This window comes from Plecotus auritus (genome assembly GCF_963455305.1).
Source record: "Plecotus auritus genome assembly, chromosome: 9".
In the NCBI taxonomy this organism is placed as follows: Eukaryota; Metazoa; Chordata; class Mammalia; order Chiroptera; family Vespertilionidae; genus Plecotus; species Plecotus auritus.
In genome coordinates, this window is record NC_137783.1 from 39,144,768 (window position 1) to 39,166,444 (window position 21,677).

Genomic DNA, 21,677 nt, shown 5'->3' on the forward strand with positions numbered 1-21,677 from the left:
AACACCAAAATAAATTAATCCATGGTAAAATTTGCTCCTTGACAACCATGTCATGTCCTAAAGGCAAAATCTGAAATTTACTCATCTGTTTTTAACTTCAAGTATGGCCTTATACAAGTCATCTTTTTAAAGGGTTTCACTTTTACAAACAATATACAAATGAAACATTTAAGGTTGTCAGCAAAAGAATCAAGCTGAATATTTTAGTGACAATATAAATATACATAGTTGAGTTACCATTCTTCCCATAATGCCTAAAACGTTAGCTTTAAATGACAAGTCATTATCTACTATCTTGATTTAAATGTCATTGGTTTTGTTCTACTCAAATACAGCTGACCAGTAACTTCGCTGTCAAAGCATCCAGGCAATTAAAATTACGTTATTGATGATATTATCCTTATAACAGGGTAGATCGACACAAAAATAGAAGTTCTCTCATTAGAGATGTGAATCACACAGTCACATTGTTTCCCACGAACTGTTGGTACCCTGCTGGACTCTCTGACATTTTGTTCTCTCTTTCAAAGCACCTCTGCTGCTCCCCCATTTGGGATCAGCAGCAGGAGCCCTAAGGTAAAGCTGGGAAGAACAACAAAGTAGCACTGTCAATTGGCGGCCCTTTTAAAAATGGACTGGCAGATTATGGAAACCAGTGAACAGAAGGAGCTAAATGAAGATAATTATATCTGATAAATAAAAATAATTTGGCAATCTGGAAGAGCCGAAAGTGGCTGAAGAGTACAAAAGATAAATCCTGCCGAAACCGGTTTGGCTCAGTGGATAGAGCTTCGGCCTGCAGACTGAAGGGTCCCGGGTTCAATTCCGGTCAAAGGCATGTACCTTGGTTGCGGGCACATCCCCAGTGGGGGGTGTGCAGGAGGCAGTTGATCGATGTTTCTCTCTCATCGATATTTCTAGCTCTCTATCCCTCTCTCTTCCTCTCTGTAAAATACCAATATATTTAAAAAAAAAAGAAAGATAAATCCCTAATCAAGCAGGTAGGTCATACTTTACTCTTCTGCTTTAAAGTTTTTCTAAGTAAAACTTTTCCTTTTCAACTCATCACTGCTTTTAGGGACTACTCTGAATTTTTGGAGTAATACTGTGGTAGATGCTGTGATTTCATTTGTACCTAGTGAACACTACAGGTGAAGTAAAGGCCTTTCAAGTTATCAGCTATGTTCCTTGGAAAAGATACGAAAGTGCTACTTTAAAGCAAAAGAAAATACTAGAGTGATAAGAGGCACACAAAAAGGTAGATAAAATGTGTCATTTTGAAAAAAAAATAATTGCCCATGACTAGTCTTCCTTCTTGTAAAAAAAACAAAACAAAACTTTTTAGCAATCCCTTTTGCACACTTAGTTAACATCATCATTTTAAGAATAGAAAATACCATAGAAAGTTCAGGCTTGGATCCCCTTGATACACACCAGGTGATAGACTGATCTATGACAGACAAAACACAGAAAACTTTGTTTGCCAAGGAAATCCATTACTATTTCCAGACAGCCCTGACAGCTATCAAGATCTTTTAAAATCTTTCTAACTTTAACTTCCATACACAGATCCAAGCTTAACTCCTTAAAGTCAAACACAAACCTAATCGCTTTCCTAAGCTGATAGTGTAGTCCAGTGGTTCTCAACCATTCTATTGCCGTGACCCTTTAATACAGTTCCTCATGTTGTGGTGACCCCCAACCATAAAATTATTTTCGTTGCTACTTCATAACTGTAATTTTGTACTGTTATGAATCGTAATGTAAATATCTGTGTTTTCCGATGGTCTTAGGCGACCCTGCTAGCGGTTCTCAACCTGTGGGTCGTGACCCACAGGCTGAGAACCACTGCTGTAGAGCCTAAGACCATCGGAAAACACAGATATTTACATTACGATTCATAACAGTACAAAATTACAGTTATGAAGTAGCAACGAAAATAATTTTATGGTTGGGGGTCACCACAACATGAGGAACTGTATTAAAGGGTCGCGGCATTAGAATGGTTGAGAACCACTAGTAATTCAAACATTTCAATTCTGGTTTTAGGAGTAGACTCAAGTCTCTAGTTTTAAACATCTATCTACCTTTATTACAATTGCTCTTGTCACTGTTATTCTAGACATTTAACTGGCAAGAAGATGGGTACTCACAATCACCTGGATGTCACTGCTGACTTTATACAAAAAATTTACTATGGCCTATTGCTCCCAAGCCTTTATATTTTGGGGGGAAATAGGGTACAAACTGCTATTAAAACAGCACTGCCATATTCTGTAGATAGGTATAACATCAGTTCCCCTGTATTGAAATTTTACAATTTAAGATATAATAATATAAAATTTACTTGCTCAACATTTATGTATATTTTTTTATTCAACACGTTAAAATAATAGGCTGAATTTCCAAGACTAAGACACCATATCAATATCTTCTCAAAAATGACCCATTCATTTTCTACCACAAAAAGCATACCATTAAAAACTGATAACTCCATTTCTGAAATGACCTTATATAAGTTCAAATTACCGTGTATCAATTTCCTCATCTATAAAGCAATATCTGCTTCTTTCCATCTTAATGTTTTTATAAGATTAAAAAATACTACAAGCAGTTTCCTTAAAAGATCCAATTCTGAATTATGCATAGTACTGGATGACAAGAATTACTAAATTAAAACCCATGGAAATTATCCCAATTCATTGCCTGGTTATGATAGTCATATTGTTACTGAAGTCCTCCTCTATGTATAGTGCTCTGAAAGTTACAGGTATTTCTGTTAACTAGTCATCATTCCCTTTGTGAGCTTTTTAAAGAGGCTCAAAGAGTTGCTAATGCTAACGGAGAGTCAAATGAATGCTCCTCTCCCCCCGCCTTTTTTATTGACCAGAACAATTCTGTGAAAGTGCTAAAAATCAGATACGAGGCAGGTAGATTCACAGAGATGAGAAACTAAGGATCTGGAAATAAAAAATGCTATAAATAGCCTAGCTGATTTGGCTCAATGGATGAGCGTTGACCTATGAACCAGGAGTTCACAGTTCGATTCCAGACCAGGGCACATACCCAGGTTTTTGGCTCAGTCTCCAGTAGGGGGTGTGCAAGGAGGCAGCTGATCAATGATCCTCCCTCATCATTGATGTTTCTATTTCCCTCTCCCTTACTATCTGAAATCAATAAAAATATATTTTAAATAAAACACAAAAATCATAGCTTTAAAAAATGCTATTTATTCACTATCTTTCACAGAATGCAACTGAGTAATATAGAAGTTTAGCTGTGCCTCGAGTGAAAATTAAAAAAAAATAATAAAGCCCCCAAGAACAGTGTAGGGGAAGACCCAATCAGGGAGACAAATATAGCTTATATGACACTTTGAAAAAGAAAACGATTAGGGTTAAAGAGAAAGGAAATGTCACACCACATCCTACCACAAAATTGTCTTCATGTACTACTGGGAGAAATGATCAATATACAGTATTTCAAACATTTTTACCTGATATTTTCTGCTACATAAGCTTAAGGCTATGGTTATTTCTAAAATGTTTCTAACATAAGTCTGAATCTACTAGTATAGTCAGTTTTGGATACCCTCATTCTTTCTTCATAACATAATCTATATATATAAAAGCCTGAGTGACTGAACGACCGAACGACCGGTCTACCAGTTGCTATGACATGCACTGATATGCACCGAACTCCCACAGCCAACCTCCTGTGGCCCCGATCACCCTAACTGAGGTGGGGCCTATGCTTTCGATTACAAACAAGTAGAACAAGAAGATAGAATTGGTTGTTGCTGTTAATTCTCACCCAAGGATATTCTTTTCATGGATTTCCAGGGAGAGTGGGAGAGAGAGGGAAAGGCAGGAGCTGCCCCCTGGTTGTCAGTGCACCCCCACAGCCAACCTCCTGTGCCCCTGATCACCCTAATCACCAGCCAGGCCAAGGGACCCCACCAGTGCACACATTCATGCACCGGGCCTCTAGTCTATGATAAAACCTAAAATTTTCCAGATTTACATAATTGCTAAAATTTTAAGTTTTAGGCAGAATTTTAAATTATTTTAATTATTTAGAACTACTAGATTCCCTGCATATAAAACAAACATCAATATTTTAGAGTCAAGAGTGTTATAGATTTTATGTATTTACACTAAAAAAATTAAAAACCTGCAAGATGTTAAGGTACATGAATCAGAATTAAGCTGGAACATAGGATTCATTTACTCACTGCAATCCTTAATTTGTGTGATTTAAAAATAAAAACAAAACTGACTTCAATAGCAATTAAGCCTCACTTTTTAAAAAGCAAGCTTTAGAAGCAATGACCTGTTACAAATAGCCTGGGTAGCCTTAGCAAGTTCTTGCAAAATAGAAACAAAGGCATTGACTAGCTGTAGAAATCAGTGAGCAAGCCTGAGGTCAGCAGTGAATCTAGAGGCAGCAATAAATCTTGAGGTGGGGCCTATGCTTTGGATTACAAACAAGTAGAACAAGGAGATAGAATTTGTTGTTGCTGTTAATTCTCACCCCAGGATATTCTTTTCATGGATTTCCAGGGAGAATGGGAGAGGGAAAGGCAGAGAGAAACATCGATGTGAGAGAAACACATCAACTGGTTGCCTCCTGCAGGCACCCCAACCAGGCCACTAACTAGGGTCCTAGCCGTGGAGGAGTCTGCAACCAAGGTACAGTGTCCTTGGCCAGAATGGAAACCAGGACCCTTTGGTTGGATACAGGCCTACACTCTATCCACTGAGCTAAACCAGTTAGGGCAAGGAGAAGACTTTTTACTTATATATTTTCCTTATTTATTTATATTATGGACTTAACTCTTACTGTTTCTTCTAAAGTCTTTTTGTCACAGTCTTCTTAATCAATTTGTCAATATATCACTATAAATTGAAGGCAACCTTCTAGAACAGAGATTTTCAACCTTTTTCATCTCATGGCACACATAAACTAATTACTAAAATTTTTCAGCACACCAAAAAAATATATTTTTTGCCAATTTGGCAAAAAAAGTGTAATTTTGATTAATTCACACCAGACAGTTATTATTGTGTTGATGTGTTGGCTGCTGTCAAAAAAAATTTATTTTAACAATCTAAGAGAAAAGAGGTCAGTGCCCCTGAAAATAGTCAGGTACGGCATGTTTTAAAAATTCTTGCAGCACTGGTTGAAAATAGCTGTTCTAGAAGAATATCACCTTTCTCACGTTTTCCTGATTAAAATAATCTACCAATCTTTCTAAATTGTTTTATTTACCATATTTCATGGCTCCCAGTTTTAGAAAAGCAAGCTTATGAAGCACATGAATGTTAAAAAATGTTTCTCACCCGGCCAGTACGGCTCAGTGGTTGAGCACTGACCTATGAACCAGGAGTTCACAGTTCAATTCCTGTCAGGGCACATGCCCGGGTTGTGGACTTGATCGCCAATCAATGATTCTCTCTTACCACTGATGTTTCTATCTCTTACTCCCTTCTCCCTTCCTTTCTGAAATAAATAAAAATACATATTTTTTAAAAAGTTTCTCTCAAAAAAATATCCTCAGGTGAAGATAAAAAAATAAAAATTGGAAAATAATGTTAATTCATTTCATAATCACTATAGCTAAAACCTGGTAGCTTGATCCCAGAATATTAGACAAGTTATTCCATCATCCTCAGAATTCTACCTTGAAGCTTTATTGCCACTGTAAGGAACTGGCAATATTCATCCAAATACTTAAGGAATCTCTCCTTGAAACTTCCACTTGGTATTACTTGCCATTATTTATATCATTAATAACTAAAACAGAAATGGTTATATTAATTTAAGATAAGTATACAGCAGGAGAAATTATGAAAGCAGTAAAGTTTCTAAATTTTCAAAGTCTCAAGATTTTAAAGAGTTCTAGGTTTCTCTGAATGCCTGACTTCCCATATTTGTACAAACTGAAATATCATATAAGGTGAAACCACATTCCTATGTTATTTCCATTAAATATCTGTTCATCATGGACAAATATTCAAAGTTTATTTTCTGTTTAATTTAAAATATATCTAAAGCACTTTCACAAATGTTAACCTCATTTAATTCTAAAAACCCTACTCTGATAGTATTCTTTCCAATTTACAGATGAGTAAACAGTCAAAGATTATTTAATTTACCCTCAATTACATGGCTGGGAGGGAGGCAAAGCAGCAAGCATCTGCCTACTGTTTCAAAACCCTTTCCACGTATCTTTTACCAATCCACGTACTTGCAGTAATCAAAACTTTGAATACTCTTTGCTGAGTATTCAATAATTTACTTATGATACTAGTAACATGACACAAGGGCAAGGAAGCCCAATTAACCAAATTATTTTGTTATTTTAAAATATAGAAAATGATGTTTATGGAATTAAAACAAGTTCACAGGAATATGGTATTCCAAGATTTGGAATGGATATTATAAAACAACAGATTGTAATAATTTATCAGATGAATGATTAACTTACCAAATTGTCTAAAAGGATTTTAGAATAGAATATCCTATATTAATATACATGCCCTATTACATCAAACCATAAGAAGACTACACATTTTGCTTTATTTGTTCATTTATAATCAAGGTTACATTAAAAAGTTAAGCAGATTATTTTTATATATTAATTAAAAATAATTGCCATTTGGGTTTTTCTGCTAACCTCCCTACTGAAACCAACCTCTCAAAAAATATTCTCTTGAATACACTTTATGTAGACCTAGAATATTTCTGCTTTAAAAAAAAATCCTCACCTGAGCATATTTTTTTTCTGTTCGTTTTTTTCCAATAGAGAGGTGAAGGGAGGTGGAGGAGGGGGAGAGAGAAACATTGATGTGAGAAAGGCACATTCATTGGCTGCCTCCCGCACATGCCCTGACCGGGGCCGGGACAAACGTGCAACCAGGGTACCTGCCCCTGGCCTGGAATCAAACCCTTAACCCTTTGGTCTGCGGCCTGCGCTCTAACCGCTGAGCCAAACAGACAGGGCTATTTCTTCGTTTTTAATATACAACTTGCTTAGTGTCATTGGTAGGTCTTCTTTCAATTACCACAGAGCAAAAATCAAAACAATTAAGTAAACTTTTAAAACCACTTGAAGGAAAATGTGTATCCTTCTAAAGCCACATATCAATATTCTTTGTGATAACTTTAATAATAGTTTTGAATTTTTATGGCAGTTCAAAAGTCTGGAAGGCAATTTTTCTTTCAAGTTATTTATCAGCATGATTTTTACAGAGTTGAGTCATCATGAGTTCAACCTACTGAGTCACCTGCTTATAACATCTGCCAACCACAATTTACTAACTGCAGCTTCCTCAAACTTAACACTGAACAAACTCAGGAAGGCCTGGTAACTGTTTAATGTTTTTTAAAGAAGCAACTGAAAATATTCTTTCAGAACAGCCAAAGTTTAAAAAAATAAAACAAGAAACAACTCCCTTGCACTGGAGGAGCACTCTATCTATGACTGTCTCACCCTGCCTTTAGTTCCCCTCTGCTGGGGGGAGGAGTTCAACCCAAGAAATAAAATTATATGATTACAATTTTAGTACTCTACTAAAAACAATTCCTAGATAGGAACACATACAAGCTAGAGTATACACATAATTGTGTCACAAACTATTCTGATTTTAAGAGTTAACATCTATTTTTAAAAAGTATCTTAAAAATATAAAATGAAGCCCTAGCTGGTTTGGCTCAGTAGATACAGGTCAGCCTGCAGCTGAAGGGTCCCGGGTTCAATTTTGATCAAGGGCATATGCCCAGGTTTCGGGCTTGATCCCCAGTAGGAGGTGTGTTGGAGACAACCAATCCATTATTCTCTCTCATCATTAATGTTTCTATCTCTCTCTCCCTTCTCCCTTCCTCTCTCAAATAAATAAAAATATATTTTAAAAAATACTGTTAAAAAGCATAAATATAAAATGCAAAGGATATAATTTTAAAATGAGTAACTCACCAAATACTTTGGAGGCTAATATTTTCAGTGTATTATCATAACCTATAAACTTTAACTATTATACCACAGTTCTCTCTTCTTAGAAAGCATTACTACAATCTAGTGCAAACTGAAATAATCAATAAATCCCATAACTTGATAGACTTGGATCTGCCAAGTGACTTATTTAGTCTTTTATCATATGACCCCTATTTCAGACTATCTGTTTCCTTTATTGGGGTCTATGCAGAGCAAACACAAATACATGAGAAATGCATTTTATTCATAAAAAAGGAGGGAGTTAAAATTACAACTCCAAAGTATCATAATACAGGAACAACTTAATTACCTAGTACTGTTAAGGAAGATAGTAGGAACCATGCACTTCACAATTATTTAGTCATTGTTTTGCTATTCCTAATAAGTTTTACTTATCTAGAACAGCGATTTTCAACCTTTTCCATCTCATGGCACACAAATTACTAAAATTCTGTGGCACACCAAAAATTATTGTATTTTTTGCCAATCTGGAAAAAAAACCGGTATAATTTTGATTCATTCACTTCGGAAGGCTAATGTTGTGTTGGCTGCTGTCATTTTTTTGTTTTGTTTTTGGACAATCTAAGAGAAAAAAGGTCAGTGCCCATCTAGAACATCTAATTAGAAAAAAACGGAAGAGAACATAAACTGAAAGAGATATGATAAATACTTATTATAGTTTCTGTCTACAAAAAGTTTTTTTAAGAATATATTTTTATTGACTTTGGAGAAAAGGGGAGAGGGAGAGAGAGATAGAAACATCAATGATGAAAAAGAATCATTGATCAGCTGCCTCCTGCACGCCTCACACTGGGGATCAAGCCTGCAACTCAGGTATGTGCCCTGACCGTAAATCAAACTGTGACCTCCTGCTTCATGTCTAGCTCAACCACTGAGCCATGCTGGGCAGGCTACAAAAAGTTTTTAAAGGTAACAACTTACAGAAGTGAAATTTATAAAATCCTAGCAACTCTGAATAAAAACATTTCTAGAGTTCCTTCATTAAATAAGATACTCAACACAATTTAAGCTTTTCATCTAAACACGTCTATTATTGATCACTATATTATGATACAATCATAATTATTGATAAATGTCAAGTGTTGTTGCCTCTATACCAAACTGTCCCAGAAAGACAAAGTTTGAGTTTTAACTATTTTTAGTTTCTTTTGTAACCTCTTGTTCTGTCAAGTGCCCAATATACCATCATCACACTTTTAAAAAATTCTCCTTTTGGCTTCTCACATGTTGTAGAGGAAATCAGATTCAATAATTTGTTGAAATTATGTCTGAAGTAGTCTTTGTGCATGGGACTAAGAGGTACTTTTATAGGTATAGTAGGACTACATTTCTTTTTAAAGATGTTTTTTTTTTTAAATATATTTTATTGATTTTTTACAGAGAGGAAGGGAGAGGGATAGAGAGTTAGAAACATCGATGAGAGAGAAACATCGATCAGCTGCCTTCTGCACACCCCCTACTGGGGATGTGCCCGCAACCAAGGTACATGCCCTTGACCGGAATCGAACCCGGGACCCTTCAGTCCGCAGGCCGACGCTCTATCCACTGAGCCAAACCGGTCAGGGCTAAAGATGTTTTTATTGATTTTAGAGAGAGGAATGGAGAGGAAAAGAGATAAACACCAATTGACTGCCTCCCGCACATGCCCCAACTGGGGATTGGACTGGCAACCCTTTGGTACATTCAACCAATTGAGCAAACAGGCCAGGGCTATATTAGGACGATATTTCATTCAACAAATTTTGAACACCAGATGTCTATTACTGTGCCAAGAGGCTGGTAATACATATAAGTTTCTGTCCTTGAAGATTTTACAGCCTGTTGGAATACACTCACACACAAATCAATGCAATACAGATTAAGTAAACTTTTATGTAGGATATGCCTTCTCAATGCCATCTACTGTGACCACTCTATTTAATACTCTAACCTGCCTCTCCCCTCTCTATTTCTAATTGATCTTACCTTGCTTTACTATTCCCTTTTGTCTTAGTAGTAATTAAACTGTCTTATACTGTATCATTAACTTATTATATTTATTATCTACTGTGCCTCCTATAGATGTTAAGCTCCAAAAACGAGGCAGGCAGGGAGTTTTGAACAGTGCCTGGCACACCGATAGTTGTAAATGAATAATAGTACAGCAGGGAGGTCTGGACTAGAGTTTTAGATTCAGAAGATAGGGTTTTATATGATAGCAAGAGCATTGGAAATAGAACATTGCTTAGGGTGAATTGTAAAATGAAGATAAAAAGACTCTGAAAAACCACCCAACATTAAAACTAGAGAGAGGCAACAGCTAGCAAAAGAGGGTTGATAAATAGAAGGGAAACCTGAATAGAAATGTCATGGAAGCAATAAGAATAAAGAATTTCCAAAATTGGAAGCGAGGCAGAAGCCAAGCTGCAATAATTGAAAATGTTATTGGAAGCTAAGAAAATAGAGATATATAAGTTCAGATAATACTTTTAATAAATATAGTAATGGAAGATTAAAAAGTGAAGAAAGGGAATAAATGGATGTAATGAGATAACCTTTTAAATTTTAGAATGCAAACAATTGAGTTAATTTACATAACAAAAAGGAAACAACAAACAATACGTTTAAGATTTGGTAAGTGGAGCAAGGTATCTGTGAAGATGGATTCCAGACCACAAGCCTTTTAAAATACAAGAAAGAGAGAGAAAAACCAAGACTAAAACAAAAAAAATCGAATGAGTATAATCCACTAAGGATATATCCTAAAGATAAAAACAAACACACATAAAAGAAAACCCTGCCACAAAAAATTTAAGACTGTTTTCAGCAACTACACTGTTGGTGGTAATGTTAGTGTTGTTATTCTAAGTCTGATAGTTGCTTAATGCAGGATAAAGCAATTTAGTAAACATATGACATTCTCATTCTTTCATTCCTGAAGTTGCTGAGAACTTTCAACTTTTTAGAACATGACTACTGTGAATAATAAGAATTGACTACATACAATCAATTCTAATACTTTTAAAATTTATGCCACATATGCAAACATAGAGAAACATCTAGGGATGAAATAATATAGTGGGACTTGCTTTAAAGTAATACACAAGAATAGTCAGACAAAAGAAATATTGGCCATGCACTGTTAATTATGAAAATTGGATGATACATGTAACATGGGAATTCACTTTACTCTTTTATGTATTTTTTATTTCTTTTTATTTTAAAATTTTTTTTTACCCCTTTATGTCTTAAATTATTGGGGAAGGGGTTATCACATCACACTTCTGCTCAAAACCCTCCATAGGCTTCCCTTCTAATCTTAATCTGAACAAAAAACAGTTTTTACAACGGTCTACAAAGCCCTACTTAACCACCTTTATTACCTTACTACAGTTTTTAGTAATCTCCATATACTTTTCTCTTTGCCATTCTTTGAATGCTTTCATTTTAGGGTCTTTCCACTTTTCTGTCCCAGCTAACACTTTCAACCAGATTTTACTTTTCTCTGTAGCACTTATGGTCTTCTAATATACTACACTAGTTTGATTGCTGTCTGTCTCTTCTCACTAGAAGGTAAGCTATACAAAAGCAGGGTTTTTTTGTTTTGTCTTGTTCATGGTTGTACCTTAAGTATCTTGGATTTTTGCCTGGGGCATTGAAGGTGTCCAATAGCTGTAAAATTTAATTAGTCATAGAAAAAAGGGGTATACATGACACAAGGAAAAGAGAAGGTAAATAAAGATACAAAAATAGGTATAAGGACAGGAAGTTAGGGGGGTTCCTGCTTGAATCTCAATTTCCTGTGCTGCAGGAGAAAGGTCATCTACTAAGAGAAAAGGAGGAAACTGAGTAGAGAATTTGAAATTAACTCCTTTAGATATGGAAGCTAGAAAGGAGCATAGAAAATGATGCCAACTGGCCCAGGCCAGGTGGCTCAGTTGATTATAGCATTGTCCCAATAAACCAAGGTTGCAGGGCGGTCAGGGAACATACAAGAAGAAATCAATGAATGTATAAATAAGTGGAACAACAAATCTCTCTCTCTTTCTTAAGTCAAATAAATAAATTAAATAAAATGATGCCAACTAATATTTCCATTGAGACTGGAGACAATACAATGACACCAAAATAAATGGGTGTAATTTTCTCTTACAATGTTAAGCATTTTAAGGGGTAAGGCTTTCCAAAAGAAATTTCTGCAATGATAAAAATGTTACATATATATCTACACTGTCCCAGTTATTTCAGTATGTGAAATGTGGCTGTGATGACTGAGGAACTGAATTTTCAAATTTACTTTTACTTAATTTAAATAGCCACATGTGACTAGTGGCTACCAATAAAGAGGAGTGCATTTTTAGGGTGTAAAAGAAAATAGCCCTGGCCAGTGTTGCTCAGTTGGTTGGGTGTCCCATGCACCTAGAGGCTGCAGGCTTGATTCCCCATAGGGGGTGTGCAGGAAGCAGCCAATCAATGGTTTGGTCTTTGGCTCCCTCACCCCCAACCCCCTCCCCGCCTAAAAAGCAATTAAAAAATCGTAATAAAATAAATTGCAATACGTTAAAAGGCAGATGTGACAAAGACAAAGAAGTAAAGGAATTAAGGTGCTGATAAGAATGGTTGAAATAACATATTATAGGAGAGGTACCTTGGCTGGAAAAAAATAACAACAAAGAAAAGAATAGGAATAGACAGGAAGTTCACCAGTTATGTGACTCACTGGTGAGGTGGTAAAATCTGTGAATGACATCTAGTTTATCTGCTCAGGGTTTACAAAACAATTACTTCTAATGGGTTTCTTGGAAGTATATGAACTAAGATTTACCCGACCAGATCTATTTATTTTCTGAACTCCTCCCATATCCTTCTGTTTATCACAAAATTTTATAGGGTATAAAGTTCTTTCCTATATATTATCTCATAGGCAATGACAACATTACCGTGAGGCAGATATTGCATACCTAATTTTATAGATGAAAAATAAACAACTGTTAAGTGCTTATATGCCTTGTTCAAAATTTCAGACAGTAAGCAGCAGAGTTGGACTCAGCATCTGGGTCCAAGTTGACCTGTTGTTCTACTACCAAATTCTGATACCTTTAAAAGCTATAAACTTTTGCCTACCCCCAAAGAGCTAATATTTCCTAAAACACATTTTATATATGTGTGTGTGTGGATATGACAGTTCTCTGTTTTTTTTGAGATTCTTACTTTATTTACAAGCAAATGAAGACTATCCCCTATAAACTCTAATTTGTCATGAGAAGAGCAACTTAGAAAAGTTGCTGGCTCCACAGTGATGTGTGAAAGGAGTCCATCCAGCTATTTCTTTAAACAATAATTTTGTTAATAAAAAGGGAAAAAAAGCCGTATGATTTCTTCATGTTACATATGTAAAAGAATCCAAAAGAAAAACTTTTCAAAATTCTGCAGTCTCTAATCACATGTGTAAGGTGACCAGATGTCACTTTCATTCAGTGAGAGCCCCTGCTCCCCAAGAGCAATAGCCTCTGAGCAAAAGAGTTAATACTCATTAAGAGTGTCTGCTCGAGCCCTAACTGTTTTGGCTCAGTGGATAGAGTGTCAGCCTGCGAACTGAAGGGTCCCGGGTTCGATTCCAGTCAAGGGCATGTACCCTGGTTGCAGGCACATCCCCAGTAGGGGGTGTGCAAGAGGCAGCTGGTCGATGTTACTCTCTCATCGATATTTCTGGCTCTCTATCCCTCTCCCTTCCTCTCTGTAAAAAAATCAATAAAATATATTTAAAAAAAAAGAGTGTCTGCTCAAGGAATGGAGAGACCTTGATCTTTAAGAGCCTGAACTTCCAGCTTCTCGGCTTCCAGCTTGGTCTGCTGTTCTACCCTTTGTTCTTCTAGGATTTCTTCAATGGACACTTGCTGCAAGGGTGTTTCTCCTTTTCCAAGTCCAAATTGGTCAATGCTTCTCAAAAAGTGTCCTTTCATCCTGCAGCAGGACCAAGTGCTTTTTGTTGTTGTCCTCAATGACGCTGGCAGTACCGGGCATATAGTTCATTTTGAGCTGAGATAAGGCTGCGATGTAAAGCGGCAAAGGGCCTTGAGGACACCCACCACCTCCTTCCTCCTATCTTAGTCGCTGCCTTGGTGGGACTGGGACGGGAACCCAAACGGGGACCCACACTTCTCTACCAGCTTTCAGCCGCCAGGGCACCCCTTTCTCTATTTTTAAATGTGATTAATTTGTATAAACTATTTGATTTAATTATATTAATACTAAATCAGACACTACGAAGTCCTGGAGTTCTGGGGCAAAAGGCAGAGAGAGTTATCCAAGTTGTTCCATCATCCAAATTGAATTCATAAAAACTTAAGTACAAATGTTTACTTATACCTATTTATGTAACAAGACAGAATGGCAAAGAGATACTTTGGGAGTGATCAAGACCAATAAAACAAATTAGTAGTTCACCCTCTTCTTTACAGTACTGGTAGGGAACATCATTAACTACGCCCTCTTGGCCAGAGAAGAGTCTTATGAGTCAGTCCTTCAAAACACTAACAACATGCCAGTCAGATGCTGACAATTGATTCATGTTTGCCTGACATAACATATATGAAATAAACATTAAGAAAAATTCTCAACAATAGGCTTTATAAAGGACTGGAAGGGATTGTTAGTATGTGATGGAACTTAATTCCTTGAAACCAGGAGTGGATGTGGGAGAAAAAATAAAAGCCCATCCTTCGGAGGTACTTGAAGTATGTTGATAGTTTATATACTGAAAAATGTCTCAAAGAACATTAAGCCTAAAGATTATATATACATGAGAAGACCTTATGCATCCAGATATTTTATTCATCCCTGTTGTTATACAGAATTTTCCATATCCAAAAATGGTCTTGCATCAATGGCAGAGGGGAGAAAGCTTATTAATTGGGAGCAATGACATGTTATTTCCCAGGCAAAAAAAATCTAGAAAAGCACTGGATTTAAAAACAAAAATACGTTACACTACTTGTAAATTTGAGATATATGGATATCCCTATTTAAATACAAATATGATGGAAACGTATTACCCATTTATAATTAACTTTTACCAAATAAGTAGGCCTAAAGATCTCAAAAAAATGTATGAGTGATATCAAAAATTTGATCTGGAATTAACCTGATTAGATAAGGAGTCATGGACAGCCAGGAGAAAAATCACAATATCAAGATTAAAGAGGAAGTAGAGCTGGTAAGGCCACTGTCTGCTGGAGGCCTCTCTTCTATGCTGACTTCACAAGCCTGCTTTGAAGGCTTCCATTTTTTCAATTGTCTTAATCTACAGTCCAATAGCTCTAAATAAAAGGGGAGGAGGGTGCACTAAAAAGGTGTGGGGGTTTTACCATTAGCATAATGACTGGGAATAGGCTAAAGGCATTTAAATGTGCTAAAGCCAGAGATGTCTACCATCCTACAATTCACTACAAAGCAAAGAATCAAATATCAATAGTACCTATGACTGTTAATTTTGTGTGTCAGTTTTGCTAGGCTATGGTATCTACTTATCTGGTCCAACACCAGTCTAGATGTTGCTGTGAAGTTATTTTTTAGATGTAATTAACATTTCAATCAGTAGACTTTTAGTAAAGCAGATTACTTTCTATAAGGTGCTTGGGCCTCCTCCAATCAGTTGAAGGACTCAAGAAAAAGAATGAGGCCCTGCAAAGAAAAAGAATTCGACCTCCAGACACTCTTGCCAGACTTTCCAGACTGCTTCTCTGCCCTGTGGATTTTACATTTGCCTGCCCCCGAAATTACATTAGTAATTTAAAACTTACCCAGCCTCGCACCACTTCCCTTTCCTCAACACAAATGCTTGCAGGCACACACATATATATATATTTTTTATATATTTTATTGATATTTTACAGTGAGGAAGGGAGAGGGATAGAGAGCTAGAAACATCGATGAGAGAGAAACATTGATCAGCTGCCTCCTGCACACCTCCCACTGGGGATGTGCCTGCAACCAAGGTACATGCCCTTGACCGGAATCGAACCCAGGACCCTTCAGTCCGCAGGCCAACGCTCTATCCACTGAGCCAAGCCGGTTTTGGCTACACACATATTTTTTAAAAAATAATTATTGCTCACACTTTTCATAGTCACTTATGTGACACACTCAGTTCTCTTGTTAACCCATTTGATTTCCATGAGAACCGCTAGTGGAGTCAGTGTAAGTGTTCCCTCCCTCCCTCCCTCCCCCCCTCCCTCCCTCCCTTTTATTGATTTCAGAGAAGAAGGGAGAGGGAGAGAGATAGAAACATCAATGATGAGAGAGAATCATTAATTGGTTGCCTCCTGCATGGCCCCTATTGGGGATCTAGCCAGCAACCCAGGCATGTGCCCTTGACCAGAATGGAACCAGGGACCCTTCAGTCCCCAGGCCTATGCTCTATCCACTGAGATAAACCAGCTAGGGCAGGCACACACATCTTAATGGTTTTTATTTCTTTGGAGAATCCAAAGACAATCGCTATTGAGAAACACTATTAACTTTCCTTATCTTTTTCCCATCTTCTAAACCCTTGCCTTCTGAGAAAAATAAAGCCAAGAAAAGGAAAAAGGCAAAAATATGTGGTATTACTGCATTAGTTGATTCCAAAGTACAGGACACTATGAATATACCTCTATTTTATAACTTTTGGCATGTTGCTATATTTTGTCTTGCCCCTGGTCTGAAAGAGACTCAAATATTTTATGTCTTTAAATCTTAGCATCTAGCCAAGTGACTGGCACAGAGCAATAAATGAATATCTTTATGTTATAGTTCAATAATCACTGAATCTTTTTTCATTGAATCTTAAAAATGTATCTTCTCTAAAGGCAGGTCTGTGCCCATTAATTTACATGACAAGAGTTACACTCCAAAGACTCTATATTTTCATATGATTTATCTTAAGATTTAACAATCATTTAGATGAATTATGCAGTTGTAGAAAAGTGAAATAAAGTGGCACCCTAAGTCATTAGAACAATGTGGTATCTGCATAAGGACAGACATATAGACTAACAAAATAGAATAGAGAGCTTAGAAATAAATGCTAGAATAAATGGTCAACTGATTTTCAACAGGGGCACAAAGATTATATCCAATAGGAAAAGGACAAATATTTTCAACATATGGTGTTGGAAACTTGGATATCCACATAAAAAAAATTAAGTTGGACCCCTACCTTATAACTATATTAAAAATTAATTAAAATTGGGCCAGAAGCTTAAATGTACACAAGCACTAAAACTATGAAACTCTTAGATGAAATTTTTCATGATGCTGAAGTTGGTATTAATTTCTCAGCTATGATACCATATGTATATGCAACAAAAGCAAAATAGGTAAACTGGACTTCATAAAAATTTAAAAACTTTATATATAAAAAACTATTAAGAAAGTGTAAAGAATTCAGTGTTTTTTAAATTAAGAGAGTAAAGAAAACCCAAAGAATGGGAGAAAGTATCTGCAAAGCATCTATCTGATAAGAGATTGATAAAACTCCTAAACTCAACAATAAAAATAAACAACTAAAAAATGGGCAAAGAACCCATTAGGGTGGCTATGAAGGAAATGAAAAACAAGTATTCTTAGATATTGAGAAATTGGAACCTTGTTGGTGAGAATATAAAATGGTACAGATACTGTAGAAAAAAGTTTTTGGATCTTCATCAACAATAAAACACAAATTTCCAAATGCTTCAACAATTGCATTCTCAGATGTATGTCCATAAGAATTGAAAGGCAACTGCGGAACAGTATAGCATTTCCTCAAAAAATTAAAAATGGAATTTCCATTTGACCCAGTAATCCCACTTCTAAAAATACACTGAATGGCCAGATTATTATGATCTCTGAATGCATAATAATCTGGCCACTCAGTGTATATCTATATAATAAGAGGCTAATATGCAAATTGTCCCCTCGACCAGGAGTTCGACCAGCAGGCAGGCCAGCCAACTGCCCATGTCCCCTCCGCCTGGCCAGGCTGGCCGGACCCCCCCCAATGCATGAATTCATGCACTGGGCCTCTAATACACACACACACACACACACACACACACACACACACACACACACACTTAGTGGCCAGATTATTATGCGTTCAGAGATCATAATAATCTGGCCACTCAGCGTATATCCCAAGAAAACAGAAACACCAATCAGAAAGGATATATGCACCCCTATGTTCATAGAACAATTCACAATAGCTAAGATTTGGAAACAGCCTAAGTGCACATCAGCAGATGAGCGGATTAGAAAACTGTGGTACATCTACACAATGGAATACTACGCTGCTGTAAAAAAAAGGAATTCTTACCATTTGCAACAGCATGGATGAAATTGGAGAAATAAAACAGTAGTAAAATAAATCTCACTCATTTGTGTAATATAATGAATAACATAAACTGAGGAACCAAAATAGAACCCGAGTCATAGAAGCATCGAACAGACTGTTCAACCTATGAGGGAAGGCAGGGGGTGAGGGGATAAGAGATCAACCAACCAAAGGACTTGTATGCATGTATACGAGCAAAACCAATGAACACAGATGGGGGGGAGGCATGTGCTGGGGGGTGGGAGTGGGCAGGGAGAGGTCAATGGGAGAAAAAGGAGACTTATGTAATACTTTAAACAATAAAGAATTTAAAAAAAAAGTAACTGAAAGGCAAGACTCAAACTTATATTTGTATACCAATGTTCAGAGCAGCCTTATTCATAATAGCTAAAGGTGGAAACAACCCATATGTCCATCAATAGATGAATCAACAAAATGTGATTCATCCTATCTAATAAAGAAGTAATATGCAAATTAACCATCACTCTGCTACACCCACAAGCCACGCCCACCAACCAATCAGGAGCGGATATGCAAATAAACCCAACCAAGATGGCTATGGCCACACAGAGCAGGAGGGAGGCTTGGGTTTCCCCGGCAATGGAGGAAGCCAAGCTTTCCGCCTGCCCTTGCCAGCCTAGGCCTCCACTCAAGGCTACAAAGTTTCAATGATAGGAGATACATAAACCCAAACAGAAATGGCGGCAGCCACTGAGCTGGAAAGAGCAGGAGGCTAGGGTTGCCCCGGGCAATGGAGGAAGCCAAGCTTTCCACACACCCTGGCCAGTCCAGGCCTCCACTTAAGGCTACAAAGTTTCAATTATAGAAGATACATAAATCCCAATAGAAATGGCTGCCGCCACGGAGCAAGCAGAAGGCTTGGCTCTGCTCCAGGCTACAAAGTTCCAATTGTATAAGATAAATAAACCCCAGATACCAGGGCCTCCGCTTGGGTCGCCAGGGGGTGTGGCCAGCCTGCAAACCACCACAGGCCCCTCGCCCAGGCCGCCCCACACCCCAAGGGAACCCCCACCCTGATCCAGGACACCCTTCAGGGCAAACCAGCTGGCCCCCACATTGTGCACCAGGCCTCTATCCTATCTAATAAAAGAGTAACATGCAGATTGACCATCACTCCAACACACAAGATGGCTGCCCCCATGTGGTCAAAGATCCTGCCCCCATGTGGACACAAGATGGCTGCCACAAGATGGCCAGCAGGGGAGGGCAGTTGGGAGGGACCAGGCCTGCAAGGGAGGGCAGTTGGGGGTGATCAAGCCGGCAGAGGAGGGAAGTTGGGGACGACCAGGCCTGCAGGGAAAGGCAGTTGGGAGGAACCCAGGCCTGCAGGGGAGAGCAGTTGGGGGCAATCAAGCCTGCAGGGGAGGGCAGTTAAGGGTGACCAAGCTGGCAGTGGAGGGAAGTTGGGGGCAATCAGGCCTGCAGGGGAGGGCAGTTGGGGGCAAACAGGCTGGCAGGGGAGCAGTTAGGCATCAATCAGGCTGGCAGGGGAGTGGTTAGGGGGTGATCAGGCTGGCAGGCAGAAGTGGTTAGGGGCAATCAGGAAGGCAGGCAGGTGAGCAGTTGGGAGCCAGCAGTCCTGAATTGTGAGAGGGATGTCCGACTGCCCGTTTAGGCCCGATCCCGGTGGGGGGATATCCCTCAAGGGGTCCCAGATTGGAGAGGGTGCAGGCTGGGCTGAGGGACACACACCCCTGTGCAAGAATTTCGTGCACCGGGCCTCTAGTACATAAAATAAAATATAAAGCCATAAAAAGAAATTCTGACATGCTATAACACAAGTGAAACTTAAAAGACATAGTAGGTGAAATAAGTCAGTCCAAATAAAAAAAACAACAAAAAAACCCAAACAAGTATTATATAATTCTACTTATATATGGTACCTAGAATAGGCAAAGGAAGTACAGACCAGTAAAGTAGAGCAGCAGCTACCTGGGGCTGCAGAAAAGAGAGTATTGAGAAATGGGAAGTACACTGATGGGGTCCCTTGGCGTGGCCTGCAGGGATTGGGCCAAAACTGGCAGCCCAATATCCCCTGAGGGGCCCCGGATTGCGAGAGGGCGCAGGCCAGGTCGAGGGACCCCACCGCTGCATGAATCCGTGCACCAGGCCTCCAGTATGCACATAAGATCTTTGGTTAATCTTTTCCCACCCTCCCCCCACCCCCCTTCCCTCTGAGATTCATCAGTCTGTTCCATGTTTCCATGCCTGTGCATTGAGCATCTGCTCTGTGGTGGTCAGTGCATGTCATAGCTACCGGTCAAATGGTTGGACACTTAAGCATATTAGGCTTTTATATATATAGATGAATACAGAGTTTCTGTTTGGAATGATGAAAAATTCTTAAAAAGGACAGTGGTGATGGTTGTACAACATTGTGATTGTACTTAAAGTCACTGAATTAATACTTAAGTGGTTAAAGTGGTAAGTTTTACTGTTTTGCTTCTTTCCAACAAATGTCCATTATTCACTATTACATGAGGACAAAGAGGTTGAGGTCACTCAGGTGGCTAACCCAACTAAATATGGTTTAAAAGGCTCCTTCATCATCATTCCACCTTTGCAGTAAAGGTATAGTTAGGGTTTCTGCAAGGGGACTATCCAACACACATTCTGCTTATTAGTTTGATTCCATGTACTTAACCAGTCCTGTTGTCCCTAGTGGCTTAGCTCATTTATATTCATTCTGAGACAATTTAGGAGTCACTTATTCTAAAAATACAAACCCCTATTCATCTGTAAATTACACATCCCCCTTTATATTTCTCCCACAACCAGGGTAGATATACCTCCCTGGTGTCTGCTACTTAACTACATTTTGCCTCTATTTATATTTTTCTATGTGTGTTTCCCCCATTAGATTGTAAGCTCTATGAAGGCAGGGTATATATCTTCCTGAAAATAAAACAGGAGGCCCTCAAATATCTGAATAAACAGCCCCAAGGCTTATTAGTTATTGACTAAGGCCTAATGCTCATGTTTTGCCTTTAGTCTAAAGCATAGGAAGACTTGGATTTCAGAAACAATCCTTATGGCAAGACGCAGCTTCATTTTAAAGTAATTATTTTTTTTTAAGTTTGAGCAAATCTAGGACTACAAAATAACTACCTATATGAACAAGAGAAAAAACTAGGCAGCTGAGAAAATAGGGAGAGTGCAAAACATCTTCATGTGTTTGGAGTCTCTGCCTAGGGAACAAATGAGTGAAAATAATACACAGATTTGCAGTACAGATTGATGCCAGTGATTGAAAAGTCTAGGGAAGTTTTGCAGGCATAAAATTAAGTAAAGAAATTAATTTTATAT

At 37.9% G+C, this 21,677-nt stretch overlaps 1 protein-coding gene across 3 annotated transcripts in view; it reads right to left on the reverse strand.

Annotated features, from left to right (window-relative positions):
- The window catches only part of JMJD1C (jumonji domain containing 1C), a 283,189-nt gene that overhangs the window by 56,745 nt on the left and 204,767 nt on the right, over positions 1-21,677 (reverse strand). The gene's annotated exons all lie outside the window — the stretch shown is intronic.